Source organism: Myiozetetes cayanensis, unplaced genomic scaffold (genome assembly GCF_022539395.1).
Source record: "Myiozetetes cayanensis isolate MyiCay16 unplaced genomic scaffold, myiCay2020 scf1, whole genome shotgun sequence".
Taxonomy (NCBI): Eukaryota; Metazoa; Chordata; class Aves; order Passeriformes; family Tyrannidae; genus Myiozetetes; species Myiozetetes cayanensis.
Genome location: NW_026086604.1, coordinates 22318517 through 22339636, shown reverse-complemented (window position 1 = coordinate 22339636; position 21120 = coordinate 22318517). Strand labels below are relative to the sequence as shown.

The 21120-nt window shown below is 43.1% G+C and overlaps 1 long non-coding RNA gene across 1 annotated transcript in view; it reads left to right on the top strand.

Annotated features, from left to right (window-relative positions):
• LOC126640776 (uncharacterized) overlaps positions 1–19858 on the top strand; it is a 31227-nt gene extending 11369 nt beyond the window's left edge. Inside the window, exon 2 of the long non-coding RNA XR_007629134.1 lies at positions 5891–19858. This is a non-coding gene — a long non-coding RNA (uncharacterized LOC126640776). The remainder of the gene's footprint in view (positions 1–5890) is intronic.
• The last annotated feature ends 1262 nt before the right edge of the window (positions 19859–21120 follow it).

Here is a 21120-nt window from a genome sequence, read left to right as displayed (position 1 = left end):
GCCACAGCTTTGCAAATTTTTTAGCTGTTTTATCCTCATCAATAACCCTCATCCACAAATCATCCCCAAATTTTCTCCACTCTGCTAAAGAGTGAACAGCATGAGGGTTAAGAAAAAATCCTAACGAGTGAGCATAGTCTAACAGACAGGGTAGTTCCTTTTTATAAAGGAACCCCTTCTTTTTTAGAAAATCTTCAAATAATTGATATGCTGCTTCCTTTTCCATACCTTGTCGAGGCGCGCCTTTGCAGCTTTTCAAGGACTCGGCAGCACGTAACAGCCAGGCTTGTCTATACAACGCCAGGGATCCGGGACATGCGATCGGCACTGTCCTTGCGATCACCTCCGCTGCGAGAGGTCTGTCCACCTCAGCGTCTTGTTCTGTACAAGTTCGGGACTGGATCGGTCCTTGTTTGGTCCCTGTTCGGGCGCCAAAATGTCGCAAAACGCTGGGAGACACGAGCAGAAAATTGCTTTAAGTCTCGTTTATTAAAGATTTTACAAAGGTTTATATGGTATTTTTGCGAACAGCATGCAATGCTCGCATTGGTCAGAATGAGGGTGGTAGGTTGTTTTCTCTACAAGGATTTGCTATAGATACAGAAACCTATTTTTCTACACATCTTTAGAAAACAAAACTCAGAAGGCTACACTTTCCCAGAGAACAGAACACTTTCCCAGAGAACAGAACACTTTCCCAGAGAACAGAACTCAAAACAAGATTTGTTATGTTTCATTCTAATTAAAGGTATCAGTGTCCAAATCATAACATCTTCCTGCTGGAGACAGTTCTTCCTTTAATTTACCAGGACAGCTGGGCTTTGTTTTCTTGCATTCCTTCGTTATCAACCTGTAGCAGCTGCAAGGCATCCGAGCAGTCATGTCCACGGTCAAGCAGCCACTGCTTTGCAAAGCTCTCCACAACAAGATGCAAGTTCAAATCCAGTTTTATTATTGTTAGGCTGTACAATTTATATTATTCTGAGTCCTGTCCACGCGAACACGAGCACAGCACGCCATCACGATTGGTCAGCACGCACTGTCCACGCGCCCTAGGTAACCCACCGATTTGTGGTTTTAAAGACCACATTTGCATACCGTTTCCGTTATCACTGTTTTTCCCATCCTGTTTCTGCTGACTCCTGCATTCCTGCAGCAGCAAGCCGTTTCTTGTTTATCTTACCGTTACCTCCTGACCTTTTCAGAACTCAGAATAATCATGCAGAATTGCTAAGGCCCCGACATTTCCCCCCTTTCGCTTAAGCATAGAATCAAAGCTGTGAATGATACAATCTTGAAGACACCTAAAGATACATGGAACAACAAGCAATAAAACCAGAATAAAAATGAGTATAGACAACCCTTGTTTCAGTACATCTTTCAGCCAACCTCCTATTCCCCATGATGCCAGCCAGGCATCCAATCCCGCAGATCCTTCTTTTACATGATGCATGCGTTCCTTAAGTTCTTGTAGCTGTTTGTGTATGCTTTGTGAATGATCAGATAAATTCATACAACACATTCCCTCAAAATCCTGACACCCGTGCCCATGTGCTAAAAGCAAAAAGTCAATCGCTGCTCTATTTTGCAAAACCGCATGTCTCAAGCTATTTACATCGCTAGCTAAACCTGTTAAGATTTCAGAAGTAGAGTTAAATTGTTTTACAGCCCAGCATGCCAAAGTTTTAATTTTCTTCCAGTTTGCTGCCGCCATGCCCCCTGGGAGGAAAAGTGACAAAGCAACGGCTTCACCTGTTGTTCCAAGTTTCACATTGTCATCACAATCAGGTGTTAAGTCTTTGAGATCTCTCTTGGTCCGAATGTGATTTGTCTGTCTTACCAGGTCACGCATGGCAGGTGCAAACATGGTTAACTTTCCAATGTAACATGGTCCTCCTGCGGGACGAAAAGGAATACCAGGCCAAGCTCTATCACCACATATTAGAAAATAACCCTCAGGTAGTATTTTAGCAGACACGTTTTCTACATTTAACTCCCCAGCATGTTTGGAGGTATTCCAATGACTAGATTGCCCGGTTACATTTTGGTAGCTCAAATAATATTGCATTACGCTGTCGGCATGCATGAGACGTTTCCATGACTCTCCAAAATGGACGACTCCGGATCCATTGATCGGCAAAATCTTTGGGTATATATTGGTACAATTTGTTTGGTTAGAAACATCGCTCACACTTATGACAGGAGGAAATGATCCCCACAAATCCAATTCTTGTAAGGGTAAAGGTGCCGACTCGTTGAGTTGATATATCAACTGTTGTAAAAAATGTACTTCTTTTACAATAGACCAATTCCACGATTTTGTACATTCGCCCCGTGAGTTGTCGTCTCTCCACTGCCAATAAGAGTTATTAATAGCAGTGTAGTTCACTCCCAAATGGCTAAAGTCTGGCCAATGTATGTATGGATAACCAATTAGACAAGTTCGAAAAGGATCACTGGCTTTTTGGAGGGATAGACAAAATTCTGTAACCCCAGACACATTGGCCCAAGTAACCCACATATTTTGTCTTGGGTCAATGTTGTGGATGGCTGTGACAGGGATGATGCTGGATAGAATTAGGTGGTAATACCAGATAGCCTTAGTTTTGTTGTTTACGTTGCCATTTTTCCTTGCGTTTGCTAATCCGTAATTTATGAAATGCAAAACAAACACGATCCATGTTTTGGGGAGGGACCATCCACCCCCTAGGGATACACAAGTTTTCATCACAGAACCAATCAAGGATCTTGGTGTCATTTTGAGCCATGATTCGGTCATATTCATGTTGTGTACTCCACCTCTGTTCCGCTATCCACCTTTGTTCCTGGATTGGCCTACTATGATCAGAGAGGTTAAAACAACACAAGCAAACTTGTCTTGATTATAGGTAAAAGCTATCCTGATATTTACCAACAGACCATTTAGTCAATTTTAACCAGCATTAACTTGCAATATCTTCAATATCTGCTTCCAATCTCCGAAGGCTAGCAGCATCAACTTACCATAATTAAATCTATAACATTAAGTATTTAAGTTCACACACACAGATATCTGCGCAGCTTTTTTCACTCATACAGCTTTTTTCCCAGTCATTCAGAAGGTGGCCACCTCAATCATCCTTCATTCACACATAGCTGGGATTTTTATTATATTTTTCATTTCAACCACACATCTCAGATTCCTAAGTATTGTTGGCTTCTCAGTGCTTCTCAGTCTGCCATCTCCGGTGGTCATGTTCAGCAATTCCACCTGTCCTGAAAAGGAATCAATACAAGGAAACAAAAGGCCTAACAAACCTAAATGAGATCCATTTCTGATCCAGGACCTGTTTATGTACGTGCATATTCTCCTCCCCTCTTTTTGTTTTGAAAATATGTTTGGTGTGTAAAATGCTTTTTGACAATAATTAATTCTATGAGTGAGTTAGCCTTGCTTTAGAATACCAAAAGCTATGCAGTATAACAGAAATAACGTCAGGTGAACTGAAAAAAAAGACAGAGAATCATCTGTGTACATTTTAAATTCCCACCTGAAATGTATCTTAACCTAATGCCAGAAAGTGGGAAAAGAAGGTATAATCTGCAATTATAAAATCACTTTAACCAAGTTATCAGAATCAATTATAGACCTCTTAAACCTTTAACTATTCACCAGTAAGTTCCACTTCTCTGTCAACTGTGACAAACTCAGTGAAAAACACCACCATGCACATGAAAGTTCTCTTCAAAGCTCCCTTTTTCCCCCCTTTTTTTTTTTTTTTTTTTTGAATCAGCTGCAGTTTCAGCAGCTTTGTCTTAACACCACAAGTGCTAAGCCCTGCAGGTCTGTGTCCTCCGGGACTCCCCTCAGCGCAGGCAGCAGCATGCCCCGCTCTGGCTCGGAGCTCGCAGTGTCCCGGCTCCGCAGCCCTGCGTGGCCGCATCAACAGGAGCCCCGCCCCCGCTCTGCTCCCAGCATCGTTCTGTCTAGGCGTCCTGCTCTGTGCTGGCTCTCCTCCGCCGATGTTGTCTCTGTGCTCTCTGGATGTTGGTATTTCTGATGTTTAAAATGTAGTCAGGTTTCAGTTTCTGTCCATCTGCCTCTTTCAGTCGTTTGCACTGTTAACAAAAAGGCTTAACCAACCGTTGCTCCTAGAAGTTTCGTCAGGTCTAAGTAGTTACCGTGCAGAAACAAATGAGAGCAGTCAATTTTACCGAGGGTGTGCGTGGAGAAAAAAAAAAGACTTCGGGGCCGTAGCCGGCCCCTCGTTTCACGGGGGGTCTTGAACATACGACCTTCGGACTCAAAGTCCTCTGCTTTTACGACTGAGCTATCCGAGCTCCCTTGGGGTTAGTCGTGCTCCCTTCAAGCTAGCCAGGCTCTCTTCAACTAACACAGTAGCAACAGCCCTAGGGAGTTTCTGCGTTTGAAAGGTTTTAGACACCACTTTCACAAACTTTTGTTTTTCAGTCTTAGAGTAGCAATGCTTAACTCCGTGTCTTCTATCTGTGACTGTTGTAGTGAAACTATAACTTGCAAAGCAAACATAGTTTTGCCTTTTGTTCAAGTTAAAACATTTTTAAAAGTTCAAAGAATGTTGTGGGCGGGCTTTACGGAATTCCATAGTTGTCCTTTGTAAAGCGGAGCAGTGAGGGGGGGGGTGGGGTGCTCCGGGCGCCTCTGCCTTCCTATGTCTTCCAGTAGCCCTCTATCTTGCTTCGCCTTCCCGTCTCGGTCCATCCTCAGGGTACACTGCTTGAGGGGGGAGGGGGGGGGGCTGTTCGATCGCGATCTGAGGCGGCCCCGGTATTTTACTTTCGATTTGTACTTTAGGCAATTGCTTTTCGTTACTGGGGTTCCACAGTGGTAATTCGTCATCTAAACCCCATGCTATTTGTTCTGCCTTAGTCATGACAGGACATGTCAACGGAGGATAATTAGGGGGGTCTCCAAGAGGGGGCCAGACACCCTGCATTTCGGCCGCACGTTCTGCCTTTGTTTGAGAGCTATCGGGAGGCCGCACCGCGGCTTTAACAGCCGCGACGACTTACGTCTCGCCATGTAGCCGTTCAATCAGTATTCGCAGAGTACGGTAAGTTTTGCTAATGTCTTTGCCCCTTTCGTTCCAAGTTGTACCGATTCCCACAAGTCCTCCCCCACCTTTTGCCACGTCTCAGTCTTATATATATCTTGCGTGGAGGAGAAAAACCCACGGCGGCGACACCAACATAGTAAATCTATCAGCGCCGAACGCGGCAACTGAGTATCAGTCTTATCAGTCAATTTCATTAGGCTATCAACAACCGCCTTTTCCACTGCTAACACAGTTAATCTCATCCTGCTTATCTTCCTGACTCACCGGTCAGTCCGTGCACGACCTGCCTTTCTTCTGGCGCTCAGCTATAACTTCGCTGGCAAGCAGGATCCTCGCAGGCTCTGCAGTCCGATGTTTGATCGTCCCCAAGCACGTACGTCAGGGCTCACCAGATGCTGCAGGCAGGCAAGCGAGCGGGAAAGAACCACACACACATCCACAAGATGCAAGTTCGAATCCAGTTTTATTATTGTTAGGCTGTACAATTTATATTATTCTGAGTTCTGTCCACGCGAACACGAGCACAGCACGCCATCACGATTGGTCAGCACGCGCTGTCCACGCGCCCTAGGTAACCCACCAATTTGTGGTTTTGAAGCCCACATTTGCATACCGTTTCTGTTATCACTGTTTTTCCCATCCTGCTTCTGCTGACTCCTGCATTCCTGCAGCAGCAAGCCGTTTCTTGTTTATCTTACCGTTACCTCTTGACCTTTTCAGAACTCAGAATAATCATGCAGAATTGCTAAGGCCCCAACAAGATTGGGTCTGTGTTCCATGCTCAGTTGAATTAACAGAGACAGCGCTAACTTCAGGTTGAGTTTGTGTTCCACACTCAGTCAGCTTAACAGAGACGGCACTGACTTTGGGTTGAGTTTGTGTTCCACACTCAGTCAGCTTAACAGAGACGGTGCTGATTTCGGGTTGAGTTTGTGTTCCACACTCAGTCAGTTTAACAGAGATGGTGTTGATTTCGGGTTGAGTCTGTATCCCGACGTCTGTGGATTCAATAGGGGCATCATTTGTTTCAGGTGACATATTTTGACTTTCTGCCTCTGCCCTAGGCTTTTGATAGTGATCTATGGCAGCTTTATAAGCTGTCGTTAGACCCCAGCATAAAGCAAGGAGCTGCGTATTTGGGTTATCGTATGAAAGACACCGTTTAACTAAACAACGTGCCATCTCGTCAGGATTAGACACGTGTTCTGGCGTGAAGTCCTAAACAATGGGAGGTTTCACACGCCATACCAGTTTGCCAAAATTTACCCATGCTCCTTGCCATCCAGAAACTGTCCTTTCCAAGACCTTTCCCAAAGTTCCAGCAAATCCTCTTGAGGTCTGGCCTTTTCTACAACATGGAAAGCAACACAACATTATTCTTCCAGTTTTAAATAACTCTTTCATTGCCTTCACCAGTACTAGGATTGTTACTAAACAATTTAAGTAAAAATTGGAGTCAATTGTAATGATGGGGATCTTCTTTAGCAGGCCTTTGATGTCAAAATCGAAGAAAGTGAAATACTCCTTCCATTCATTCCAATCAAGGAAAGTGAAATACTCCTTCCATTCATCCCAATCAAAGAAAGGAACATACTCCTCCCATTCATCCCCAGTTGGGCGTTTCCCTACAGGATAGCCCAAGACAGGCACAAATATAGCTAATACAATGAAACAAGTAGTTAGAATAGCCATTGTTAGAATAGCCATTGTTTCTCTTTGTTCTTAAACAATAGGTTTATTTATATAAACAAGCCTCTCTTGGCAGTTTTCCTGGTAACTGTTCCAAAACAAACCAGGATAACCAAAACAATCTCCCTGTACGGATCACCAAAAATCTGTGGTAGTTTGGACCTTGGCCTCCTGCCAAATGCTCAAACCTCCAGTAGAAGCCCTCCCTTCCCCCTTCCTTCTTCCCTTAGGGCAAAGAAAGGAAAAAAAACTATAAAAATTAAAGAACTCAAAGCCAAGTTGTTTATATAAAAATATATATATTTATGTAAATTACAGTTATATACAGTTAAAATGCTGTATACACAGTAAAAGGGAATCCACCCCCCAAAGGGATAGGGAAAGGGGAAAAAAGAAAGGACAAAAGGGACAAAAAGGTGCCGCAGTCTGGGTAGGAGGAAGGGACACGCAGCACACGAAGGTTCGTACTCTGTTGCAGGTTTATTAAGGAAGGGTACTAGAGACACAGGTGCGCTGACGCGGAACAAGGGGTGCGCAGGGTTTTTATAGGTTCAGGGATGGAAAGGTCTGGAAACTGGGAGGAGTTAGGGATTGACAACTGGGAAGGACCAATGAGGAATTGATAACATGCATACATTAACTCTCAACCTATCACAATAAACAGGGGGTGTGGTAAGACCGCCCATACTGCGGCAAATCTTACCCAATCAGGGAAAGGGAAACTCTAACCAATCAGGGACCGAGGATTCGTGAGGGGAGAACATATTTGAAATAAAATATTATATAGAACTGGGGTACATTAAACTTTAACATGCATTAACAGTAAGGAATAAAACTATTGTTCAACTTGTCATATCCGGGTATTATGCCTTGTCCGTATATATGTGAAAATCATGTGTAAAAGTCCAAGTCCGTTAAACACAGTCCTCATTATATTCTTTATAGACTTTTCGCCACTTTAGGTACATCTTTTGAATTCTCTTCTTGTCCTCCACAAAAAGGGACACCAAACAGGTATACGCTATCAAACTCAAGAATTATAATAATAACTAGCAAAACAGATCTCACCATGTCCCTTAGAAAAGTAGGATTGGCAGACACGGCCAGCACTCCCCGAACCCTCCACGTGGCAGGACAGTGGACGCTGCAGGCCTCAGCCTTAGATAAGCGAGACTAACGCAAGGACCCACTGTTCCCGAACTTCGCCGGAAGAGAAGAGAGCGAGGTCTCTAATCTCTAACTTTTTAATATCCTGGTTTACTTAAAAATCTTATGGAATACTGGGTACTTGGCCACTTCCTTGGTTACAAACTGGTCACCAGGAAGGCCTAGATCAAAACCATCACAACTTGTTCCATTCTTTATAATTCAGGTCTGTTGGGGTGGTCTCTTTGCTTTTATTCATCCATATTACAAGAGATCTTAAAGAGTCTTTATCTATGGGATGACCTTCTTCCTTAATAGACTCCTTCATGCACTTATATAGTTCCTTTCATTTTTACTTAAGTGGGCTCCCATTTTGTTGTTAATCTCTTAGAATACATTAGAATGGCTCACCTCCAGTATGATGAAGGATGTTTGGATTTGTTGATTGCTGGTTGCAATGATTGTCTGAATTTGCAGCTTTTCATTCTGCCATACCTGTGGTGTGTTGCTGTCTGTGGAGTGTTTCTGCAGTTTTCTTTCTCACACGAAGCTTCACTTGCAGCATGTCTCTGCCTGCATTCTCCACCATTTGCAGTGCATGGGTTCGAAGAAATGAAGCTGCAACACTTCTTGGGGAATTAACTAAAAGAACTTTTTATTAATGTAACAGAAAAGACCTGGGCTGATCGGCCAACTTAGGGGAACATAAGGAGAAACTAAACTGCACAATCAACAAGGCTCCTGCCTTTTATAGGGTAGGGTAGGGTAGGGAAGGCTCTGGAACAAGAGGTGGAGCTAAACTATATAAGGAAGAAATGACCATATAAGGCTGGTACTGCAATGCAGCACCACTGGCCAGTAGAAACACAGGATTCGAGGGTGCAGGGAAACCAAGGGAAAATGGGGTACAATGAAGGGAAATAATACAATACATAGTGCAGTAATATAACACAAAATTTAAAACACATTTTCTCAAAAAACAGGCTCCCAACAAGTGGAAGGGACAGAAAACACAAACCTGGGTCTGTCATCAGGGTACAAGAGAATGGAGAAGAAGCAATCTTTTATGTCTGTGACAGCAATTGACCAGTCCCTTGGAATCATAGTAGGGGAAGGCATTCCTGGCTGGAGGGCTCCAATGGGCTCAATGACCTCATTGACCTTACAGAGGTCTTGTAGGAGCCTCCATTTGCCAGTAGCCCTTTTAATACAAAAGATAGGGGAGTTCCACGGGCTGGTGGATGCTTCAATGTGACCCTTATCAAATTGTTCTTCTACTAATTGTGTTATTACCTGTAGCCAGTCCCCTCTCAGGGGCCATTCATCCACCCAAACTGGATAATTTGAAACTCAGCTCAGGTGGGGGAGGTCCTGCACAACACTGGCCCTTATTGAAAATCTAATGTCAAAGAAACCCCCTATTACCCCAGTATATCCTGACCCTACAGTGTGAGCAGAATATTTAGGACAAATGGTTTAATTGTGGCTGTTTGTTGTTCTGGTCCAGTTACCAGTGAAAGGTCCCATGATTGCTTTGGAATTTGGACTCCTCCAACTCTGGCTACTTCCATCAGGGTGGAAACCACAGTCCAACTCTTAGACCAGTCCTTCAAAGCTGTAATTGTTACATCAGCACCTGTATGCAGTAGACCATTAATAGACACCATCTGCTCAGAAAATGAAATAACACATATTAACATTGGGCGCTTATTTAAGATGGATTGTGACCAAATAATTAAAGGAGTCTTAAGTCCTAGTTGTTCCCATAGATGCTGAATAGACTGTAGCCTGGCAATAGGTTCTGTGTTAGTGATCCTCTTTGGAGGAGGCGTAGCCTGGACCTTCACTGTAATCCATTCCTCATTAATGTTGCTTAAAATTTGTGGAATGACTATTAAACCTTTATCAACCATATCTGAATTTCTGGACAAAAGGTAAGCATCATTAGGCAAAATGTTTGCTGAAGGAGTAGTTATGTTACACAATTCATTGTCCCACAGCGTGATTATCATAGTAGGTGTTAATTGTATCTCCTCTGAAACTGAGGAGCTCAATCCTCTTCTTGAATGACTGTGAGTCCCTGATATTGATGCTTCCTGGGGGTATTTTCTATCTTCATGCTCCCCCGAGCGCTCATCTCCCAGTTTCCCTGTTTTCTTTTCCATTTAGGAGAGTCTGGCAATAGTTTATGGTTTGCATTGTACTTAGACCTGCAATGCATTTGCCAGTGAAATCCTTTTTTACGTCTTAGACATGGGCTTGGTGGAGTGGCAGCAGACTTACGGGCAAAAGAGCAATCTTTTTTTTTCTCTACAGATTCTCCTTTTAAGTTTAAAATGCTGTTTATAATGTCCCGGTTTTCCACATTCATAACACTTACGTTCAAATTTGTTCCCTTCAGTGATGGCATTAGCTAAGGCTTTCATTTTGTATTTAGTGGACCCAATAATGATTCAATAATGATTCAATCAAGCCTATAGAAAAGAAGAAACCATATTCCATAATTGCCTTTTTGGTGTCCTTTAGTATAGGATATGAGACTAGCTGCCAGGTGGGAGGTTTGCCGTCTTCCAGGTATACTGGAAAAGCTTTCATCAGTTCTGAGTCAATTGAATCTAAATCACCACCTTCCTCTGCCTGTTTATGAGTAACAGCACACTTACCAGTATCATTAACTGTTATTTGTATAGGGTGCTGTGTATATTCAGTGTTGTCATCTTCTGGGTTTGCCGGTGGCAGGGCATGAGCGCTGCCATTTTTCCAGATGTTTTAAACAAGCAAACCGGAAGTGCCTTAACCTTGGGTGCTGCCCTCCGGCCGGATGTTTACACCCGGGCTACCGGAAGCCTCATGGGCAGCGCCATTTTGAAGGAGGTCCCTATCCGTGGAAGTGGAGGTTGCTACGATGCCATTTTGCCAGTTAGTACTTTTTCCCGCCACAGAAGTTAGTTATTCTGCCACGGAAGTGCATCGTCCTGTAAGTGTCCTTGGGGAGAGGCACTGTCTGGTGCTACCAGGTCACCTTGGCAACCATTTTGTGTTGTCAGTGAAGGACAACTGCTATCTTGGGCTGAAGTTTCCCACTCTTTTTTACTCATTTTCCCGCCATTTAAGGTGTTACTCTGGCTCCAGACAACATCTTTGCTGTTAAATTCTGGCAGTTCTTAAACCTTTCTTAACATAAACAATCCTCATTTTAACACAGTAACTTTATGAACTCTTTTACCTTTGTAAATCCAGGGTTTGCAACAAGTAAGTTCATTTAGGACTTCATTTAAGATTTTGGGTGTAACTTGATAGAAACATCAACCTTTATTTCTCTAAAGATTTGTATGTAACTGGGTAGAAACAACAGCGTTATTACTCGGAGGGTTTGTGTATAACTAGGTAGAACATCAGCTTTTGTTTTTCTGAGGGTCTATGTGTAACCAGGTAGAAAACTCAACTTTATTTCAAGAAGAAAAGTTTTTAGGGGATAAGTATTGTGTTTTCAGCTGTCCTCTGATAAAATAATGTAGCTGAGGTAGTGTGGTTGTGTGAGTGTAGTTTATTCAAGGCATATTTGTATAAAGTGCTTTTGAGTTCACATACATATGTATGTCCACACAACCTTTCACATTCATGCAGGTGGCCACCTCAATCTCTCTCCACTCATGCATACCTAAGATTTTTGTTACGCCTCTACATTTCAGCCATGCAGTTTTGGTTTAGTAATAGTCATTATTTGTGTGTTTCTTCATCTGCAGTTTCTTCGTTGGTCACTTCCAGTGATCGCTCTTGCTCTGAAAGAGGACTAATATTAGGCCTGAAACATCTAGAAGGAACCTATTTTAGTTTAGTACCTGTAGATATACAGGCATATCCTCTTCCCCATGTCACGAGGTCCACCAGTCCTGACCACTGTCCAGATACTAAGTCTTTTATTATGACTGGTGGTTTAGGAGAGGAAAGTGCCTGAGATTCATATTGGCATTCATACCTACTATAATCTGTCATCATAATTTAAGAAATTTAAGACATAGGTTGCTTTCCACAGGTGTTCCTGCAGACTATAGATGGATTCCCCCTTTTTTTGTTTTTGCAACATCTCCTTCAGAGTACGGTGTGCTCTCTCCACTATAGCTTGTCCCGTGGGTGAGTGTGGTATGCCTGTGAAATGAAAAATTCCCAAATCTGTGAGAAATGTTTTGACTTTTGAGGAACAATAGGCAGGACCATTGTCTGTTTTTATGGTTTTTGGAGTTCCCAAAGTTGCAAAGCAACTAAGCCGTGTCTTATAACATCCCTTGCCTTTTCCCCAGTGTGTGCAGTACCATTCATATATTTAGAATGTGTGTCTATCGTGACATGGACATACTTTAACCAACCAAACTCGGTTATGTGGGTCATGTCTGTTTGCCAAATTTCATTGGCTGTTATGCCTCGGGGATTAACCCCTTCTCTAGATGGCATTGGGGCAATTTGTTGACAGTCAGGGGACGACATGATGATATCTCGAGCTTGATTCATTATGAGTTGAAATTGCCTTTTTAGGGAACGTGTGATAATTTGACCTGCTCGAGAGTTTTGGGCACTGTGGCAATCATAGCGGCAGCATCTGCTTTTTGATTACCCTCTGCTGTGGGTCTTGGCAACTCTGTATGGGAACAGACATGCATTATGTAACGGTCCCGTGGTTTGAATCTCGTGCCTGCTCTCCGTAGCCAGCACGCCTGCGAAAACTCAGCACAGAACTGCAGCTTATACTCTTTTCCTCCCAGGTTCCCGGCAGCTCCCCCCCACTCCTCTCTCTATTCCCGATTTCTGGGGGATTCCTGTGTCTATCAGGATTTGGGGATGGGTGTGGTGGGTTGACCTTGGCTGGACGCCAGGTGCCCACCCAGGTGTTCTATCACTCCCCTTCGCAGTGGGACAGAGGAGGGAGTAAGATGGAAAAAAACAACCCATGGCTTGGATAAGGCAGTTCATTTAAAGCAAAAAAAAAAAAAAATAAAGTGAAGCGAAAGATAGCACAATTTATTCTCCACTTCCCATGAGCAGCGATGGTTGGCCACTCCCGAGAAGGAGGGCTTTGGTATGCATGATGGTTTCTCAGCAGGCAGCCATTAGACAAGGAATGCCTGCCTTCCTGCTCCTTGCCTCAGCTTTTATATCTGAGCTGACGTCATATGTTATGGAATGTCCCTTTGGTCAGTCTGGGGCAGCTGACCTACTTGGGTCCCCTCCCAGGATCTTGCCCTCAACTAAGGAAGGAATGTTACAGTGCTGGTGCTGTGCTCAGCAGTAGCCAAAACACCAATGTGTTATCAACACCCTTCTAGCTGCCAATGCAAAGCACAGCACTGTGAGGGCTCCTGTGGGGAAATGAACTCCAGCTCAGCCAGACCCAATATAGGGGGGCAGGAGAGTTAGAATTTGTTTCCATGGACTGATTTGACTTCTTTTGAGCCGTTTTTAAGGCATTCAGGACTTGCGTCCATGTAGTTAAATTTCTAGAGGCTTTCATATCTCCGAACACCAGTCTTTCTCTCACTGTCGTTCCATTGTTTTGCCAAGCAGTTGCATTCAGGACTCCGGCCAGCGGAAGCCCTGGTACAGTTACCTTCATCCATTTCAATAACTCAACTAACTCTGTTCGCATGATTTCTTTTGAATGCCTTCTCAGTAGTAAGCTCAAGGCTTCTGCATCTCTTTCTAATTCACGTGAACTACTTTTCTCTATATCGGCCTCTTACCTGGGACTTGAATGCAACTTTTTCTTCTTTTTTCTTTAAAACTTTACTCTCTTCACGTAGGACTTCTTCCTACCCATCCCAGGCCACACACGTGCACTTCTTCACTGGAGCTCCTTCCGTGGCTCTTGCCGCCCGATGTCCATCATTTGTTCTCACAGCACTGGTACCTGATGCTGCTGGTAAACATCCATCAGCAGCTAATATAGCACTGGTACCAGACGTTTCCCTGATTTGTCCCTGGTACAGAGCACCATATGTAAAAATACCCCGGCACAGACTCAGTCACTCGTTGTGAATACCTGTTCAGATGTGAAATCCCAAATAATGGGAGGTGTCAACTGCCCTAGGAATCTGCCCAAATCCTTCCATACACTCTGCCACTCAGGAACTGGATGCCTCAGGGCACATCTCAATATATCATCACCTAAAGTTTGTTTTCTCTTACACCAGGATAACACCAGATTCCATGAACTCCATAGCATACTGACAGAATTAGTCATAGTAACAGTATTAAACAGCTTACACAAAGATTTAGCAAGGGCCACGGGAAACTTCATTATAAAGCCATTCATATCAGCCTCAGGATGGGTGTATTCCTCCACTGTCCCCAGAAAATGCTCCCCCAGCATAACAAGGCTGTCAGTGGAAGGGCAAAGCACAGAGCCATTGTTTATATCAGTATGTTCCCAAAACTCAGCAAAATAAAGTGAAAAGGAGTGCAGTTGGCAAACTGTGTCCTGCACAAGAGCTTGCAACTCAATAGCTGCTGTCCCTATATCATGCTCTATATATATATGACTGTTTTTGTCTTGCCACACGTTCAGACACCTAAAGAACTGTAGTGGGTTAACCTTGGCTGCACACCAAGTGCCCACCCAGCCCCTCTATCACTCCTCTTCCTAGCCGGAAAAGGGGAGAGAGAATAAGATGGAAAATGATGTGTGGTTTGGGATAAGGCAGTTTACTAAAGCAAAAAAGGCAAAAGCTTGTATGCACAAAAGCAAAGAGAAAATAACAAGGTTTATTCTCTACTTCCCATCAGCAGCAATGTCCAGCCACGCCCCAGGAAGCAGGGCTTCAAAACACATAGTGGTTTCTTAGCAGGCAGACACTGGAAACAACAAATGCCCCCTTCCTGCTCCTTTCTTTAGCTTTTATATTTGAGCTGACATCATGTCATATGGAATATCCCTTTGGTTAGTTTGGGTCAGCTGGCCTGGTTCTGTCCCCTCCCAGAATATTGCCCTCAACTGGGGAAGGAATGTTACACTACTGATGCCGTGCCAGCACTGCTCAGCAGTAGCCAAAACACTGGTGTGTTATCAACACCCTTCTAGCTACCAGTGCAAACACAGCACTGTGAGGGCTGCTATGTGGGAAATGAACTCCAGCACAGCCAGACCTAATACACATGGATTTACAAAAGGCAGGTCCTGCTTGACCAACATGATCTCCTTCTATGACAAAGTGACCCACTTAGTAGATGAGAGGAAGGCTGTAGATGTGGCCTCTCTGGATTTCAGTAAAGCATTTGACGCCATCTCCTGCAGCATCCTCCTAGAGAAACTGGCTGCTTGCAGCTTGCATGCATGGACTCTTTGATGGGTAAAAAACTGGCTGGATTCTAGGCCCAGAGAGTTGTGGTGAATGGAGCTACATCCAGTTGGCAGCCGGTTGTTAGCGGTGTTTGCCAGGGCTCAGTGGTGGGGCTGGTCCTGTTTAACATCTTTATCAATTGTATGGATGTGGAGATTGAGTGCACCCTCACTAAATTTGCAGATGACACCAAGCTGGGTGGGTATTGATCTGCTCAAGGGTAGGAAGGCTCTGGAGAGAGACCTGGACAGACTCAGTCAATGGGCTAAGGACAACTGCATGAGGTTCAGAAAGGGAAGTGGTGGGTCCTGCACTTGGATCACAACAACTCCAGGCAGTGCTATAGGCCAGGGTAGAAGTGGCTCGAGAGCTGTTCAGCAGAAAGGGACTTTGAGATGCTGGTCAGTATGAGCCAGCAGTGTGCCCAGGTGGCCAAGAGGGCCAGTGGCATCCTGGCTTAGATCAGGAGTAGTGTGGCTGGCAGGACCAGGGCAGTGATTGTCCCCCTGTACTGGGCACTGGTGATGCACCTCAAGTGCTGCGTCCAGTTCTGGGGCCTTCACTACAGGAAGGACATTGAGGCGCTCAAACATGTCCAGCAAGGGCAACAAGAGTTGTGAAAGGTCTAGAGAACGTGTCTTAGCTCTGAGGAAGCTGGGTCTGTTTAGTCTTAAGAAAAGGAGGCTCAGGGGGTAGCTTATCACTCTCCACAACTCCCTGGGAGAAGATTGTAGCTAAGTGGGGTCCAATCTGTTGTACCGTGCCTGCAGTGAGAGGACAAGGGGAAATGGATTTAAGGGGAAATTCAGATAAGGTATTAGAAAAAAAAAACTTTCACTGTTAGGGTTGTCAGGCATTGGAATAGGCTGCCCAGGGAGGTGGTGGAGTCACCATCCCTGGAGGTGTTGAAGAGGATCTGGTGCTGGGTTATGTGGTTTAGTGCTTATGGAGTTACAGTGGCAGTGCTGGGTTGACATTGGACTGGATGTTCTTAAAGGTTTCTTCCAACCTTTATGATTCTAAGTTTGCAGTGGAATTTTTTTAACAGGGACACAAATACTGAATCAAGGAAGCATTTATCTGTAAGGATGGCATGAGAAATCTGTATGGTTCAAAGACTTCTCCAAACTTCTCACACGGCCTGTTCATGTTGCTTTCAGTGGTATAACCAATATTCTGTCCATTGCAGCTCACCAGTGGACTAACTGGGGAGTAGTCTGGCCTCCTGTTTACTGAATGTCTTAAATCAGTTTTGAACATTCAGGAAAATGCATGCAGTTTCAACAGCCTGAATAAGTTCATTTTATAGTTTAGAAAGCAACTACATTAGTGGACATGCCCTGCTGTCCCTCAGAGCAGAGCTTTGATGGCTAACAGCACAACCAAAGAGAGAGGCAGCAATCTTCTTCAGTACACAGTATGAAGACTTGTAGTCAAAGCTGTCTAAATTTCGGCCATTTATAAATCCTTCTTACTTGCTGTTTCTTTAGTACCACTGAGGCAGATATGCACATGTTCAGGTCTTGTGTATTTAAAAACTGACATAAATAGCTCTTTGTAAAAGTGCTTTGTTCTGGGAGGAAAAAAAAAAAAAAAGACAAAAGAAAGAAAAAACTAAAACAAAAACATTCATGGGAAAAGTTATGTCCAAAATCTTTACATGTTTTAAGTCCCTATATTCTAGATTAAATGACAGTCATAGAGACTATTTAGGTCACTATAGCAGTCTCACCAACTCTCAACATAGCACATCTCAGAAAGCCATATTTAACAATCTGGAACAGTAAACCAGTAGCTCTAATTTGGGAAGACCTTTATTGACACTAAACATTTGGTGGTCAATTCACTTACATCATTGCGTTTAATACTTAGGTGTATTAAAGCTGTAGGTAGAAAGATAGAATCCTGTTATTCTCTTGTGTTCTAAATAAGCAAGCTGAGAGTTCTTGTGCTCTGTGTGACACTGTTGCAGCATTCACATTAATTTTGAAGCTTTTTGGCAATACCAGATTTCATGTTATTATATTCAGTGCTTTTCTGTGTACCGTAACTATGTGGTTCTGTGATGTGACTTTGTTACTTTACCTAATGTGAAAGAAGAAAATTACTTCCAAATCATATAGGATTCTGATCAGCTGGATCATCTTTCCTGACTCTGAGGGCAGTAACCCAATCTTTTCTGTTCTGACCACTGAAGAAAGCAAGTTATTAGCTCTGTGCTTTCCCCTTAATGGTATTTGTGCATTTGTTTGCTTTAGGAATTTCACCCACCTCTTTGTGACTAAATTCCTCCTAGTGTGGAAAGTAGGGTTTATTTAATGTTTACATAGGGAAAAGACAGCAGACCAAATGCTAAGTGATGGACATGAAACTGCATGAGAAAAAACATACTCTTAAGTGGTAATGAAAGGACTTTCTGCTGTGCAATCCAGCTCAGGAGAGTCTGAACTTCCAGTGTGAAGATGTGGCGACACTTTGGGACTATCTGCTGCTGGAATGACCTGTCAGGTTGGGTTTCCTTCAGAGGCAAAGCACTTTCAGAGATAGTTTAAATGGGCACACAGTAGCCAGTAACAGCAGGTCCCTCTGGTGACTTTAAGCTTTATCCTATTCCTTTGGGTTGGTAACTGTTCTGCACTTCAGATTTTCCCCTGCTAATGAAGCCCTCACAGGGTGGTGTTGCTGAATTATGGTCAGCATTTGACCTGTCTTACAACTGACTAGACTGAAAATAAATAGCCCATTATGTTAATGTTTCATTTACTTCTAGCTTTTTCAGTCTCATGTATTAATAGCACTTAATTAATATTAATAGCTCTTAATTAATGAAGATTAATTAATTAAATTAAAGATTAATTAATAAAATTAAGATCTATATTAATAGCTCTTAATAGCACTCAGCAGAAGCAAGGGATTTTTTCTTTCTTTCTTTCCGGTGGTCTGTTTAATCCTTTTCGTAAAGACTAAGGCTCCAAATATTTTACGAGACTTGATGTAAGGTAAAGACATTCACTTGAAAATGCTACTTCCCTAGTCATGATCATATTTTAGGATTATATGAGAAACACTGCTAAAAGTGCATTAGAGGAGGGCTTGACATGGAATTACTGATGTTATTATTCTCCTACTAAATCAGACTTTAATCAGTTCCATTTCCTCACAAGTGGAACAGGTACTCAAGTGGGCCAGTAACCGTGCAAACTGTTGTATTTTTAGTTACTTCCCGTAGCGCTTTGCAGCTGGAGGAGGGAGAGCAAAGACTGTGGAGCCGGGAAAGTGCAGAGAACAAGTGCATGCAGTGACTGTTCCCTCAGCCCAGAAGCAGCGCTGAGGCTGCACCAGCCACTACCCTGTGAGCCACCAGCGAGTGGCACTGCAGTTAACGTGGCATCAGAATTAAAAGGGGATTAAATCTTTATCCACAGCTAAGTGGGTACGCAATGTAATAGGACCAAGCTTGGGACATTCACAAACAAAACTCACAGAGAGCGAGGGTTAAGTACATTAGTTGAGACTGCAGGGTATTAAGGAGGTGAGCAACTCCTTATCCTATATAAAACAGGTGGAAAAATTTTTCCACCAAGGATGTATTCAAAGAAATGAGTATTTTAAAGCAAGTGGTAAGCTAGTCTTTGAAAGAAAAATCAACATTTACATATTTATTCGGAAGATCCAAGAGCGCAGTTACAAATACAGATAAACTACTTCTCTTAAACTGACTTTTCCACATGAGAGGTCAAATTCAAGACAAAATACTGTTTCTTTCAGCATTAAAGCTGCATGCCCTGTTCTCCTGCACTTTTCCCAAAGCAGAAAATGGTCAGTGCACTTAGCCAGCATGGACCATTCCTGCTAGGATTGCTTTATTTGGAGCAGGAACAGTAATTTTGGAAAGAGCTTCCAGTAGGTTTAGATGAGTTTCAACAAAAGTTGTGGAACTGAGAATGGTGCGTGGGTCAGGTACAGGAGCGGCAAGGAAGAATTTTGCTGGACTTCCTAATTAGGGTTGCAGGTCGTAGTTAGTTATGATTCTAGTACTGGATTAACAGTCTCATATGAGATAAATTCATTTAGTAGCACTCACATACAAGGGTTTTATCATCTCAAATGTTCTAGGTGCTTTTATGAAGTTTAATGTATTCACAGACCCAGGTGGCAAACAGTTCCTGCAATATATAGAAATGGGTAGCCTTGCAAGTGAAATTTTCCATGTGCTGTCCTCTTGGATGTTTCTGGCATGGTGCTTTTCTACAGCCACTTTCCTTAGAAGTGCTGGATAGTATTTACAAGGAGCAGTACTAGCCTTGCCTTCCCCGTACTGCTGGTCGGATGGAGTATGGTAGGTCAGGGAGACTTTACCACAGATAGATGCCTTTATCAAGACCTACAATTCTATGCAACTTTCTATTAACTGAGTAAATACTGAACTGTCTTCCAGCATTATAGGTCACTGCCAATCTATTTACATTTTCTACCTTTATATGCACAAGAAGGATAAACCAGCACTTAACAGATCTTAATCTCTTATCTAGTCTGTAAAAGAAACAGTAACACTTTGTATCACTTTGAAGTACACTTTGTATAAAAGTTGAGACTAATAAAGGTTCTACACCATAATTAACGCACTGTGGGTCACTTCTTTTTGTTACACAAGTTCCAGTATCTCTTTATAGATGAAATAGCAACATTTAGGTACCAGAAATCAGGAATAAACATGACGTTGAGTCAGTGCCCCGGAGTCGGTGAGGTTGCATTTTGCCTTGTCAAGTGAGCAATAAACAAAGCAGGTGCTCAGTCAAACACTAATCCCACTCCAGGATTTCCCTCCTGCCTCACACATTGGAGTTGCTGAATGGTATAAAAAGACAAAGAGCTAGGAAAAGTTGAGAACTCCTGACTGCAAGAGTATGGAACTACAGTCCTGCACTGACAACAGGACAATAAACTGGCTAGAAGGGAAAAATTAATTCACTGCCCCTCAACTGCAAGGATCTCATCCCTAATGCAGGTTTCCATAGCCACTACAAGAACCCAGGTGGGATATGAACACGTAAGAAGAGCAAAACAAGAGTTGTTGGATTTGCTTAAACATGAGCAATCTGCACATGGGGCACTTGAGCAGGAATTTGCTGCCGCAGTCCTCTGCCTTCACTGTCTGGACATGTTCCCTTACCCGATGGGAGGAGTTACTCAGCAGGGAAAAAAGGTCGAAAGCCCACATGGCATAACTACAGGCCAGCACAGTAGTCTGCAGATAACCTGTTACCTCCTTACACCTCTCCACCTGGCCCTCAGCCACAATACAGACCTTTTGGAAGCAAAAACAAACAAAAAAATGCACACAACTTATCCCATACACAAGCTGCCTTTGTCTGTCCACGTTGCTCTGTAGATCTCCTCTGCTGCACTCGCCCTCCTCCCCCTGTTCTGCTCGTCAAAAAGCACAGGAGTGTCTAAACTGAAATGGCATTAGGCCCTGCAGTGCTCTGGTGCTCCAAGCAGCAAACAAAACTTGAAAATTTCTTTGTTAGGTGGAGTACCAAAAGCAAAACTTAAGACTTTAAAGTGTTACTAACTCATGGCAGCAATCCCATTTCAAAGAGCCAACCAAAGAACACCTCAGTTTTAAACAGCATTATTTCATGTTGGATTTATCCATGAAAGGAACCACGCTGCACTGAAGGGTCACACAACTAAATTATTTAAAAAAAAAACCAAAAAACAAAAAACAAAAACCAACACAAACAAACAAAACCACAACAAACCCACCAAAAACCAAAATGACGACAAAACCCACACAAAAACAAAACAAAAAAAGCCAACAGAAACATGATACACATATACTTCTTTTTTAACTGAATTTACAGAGCTTCCATACA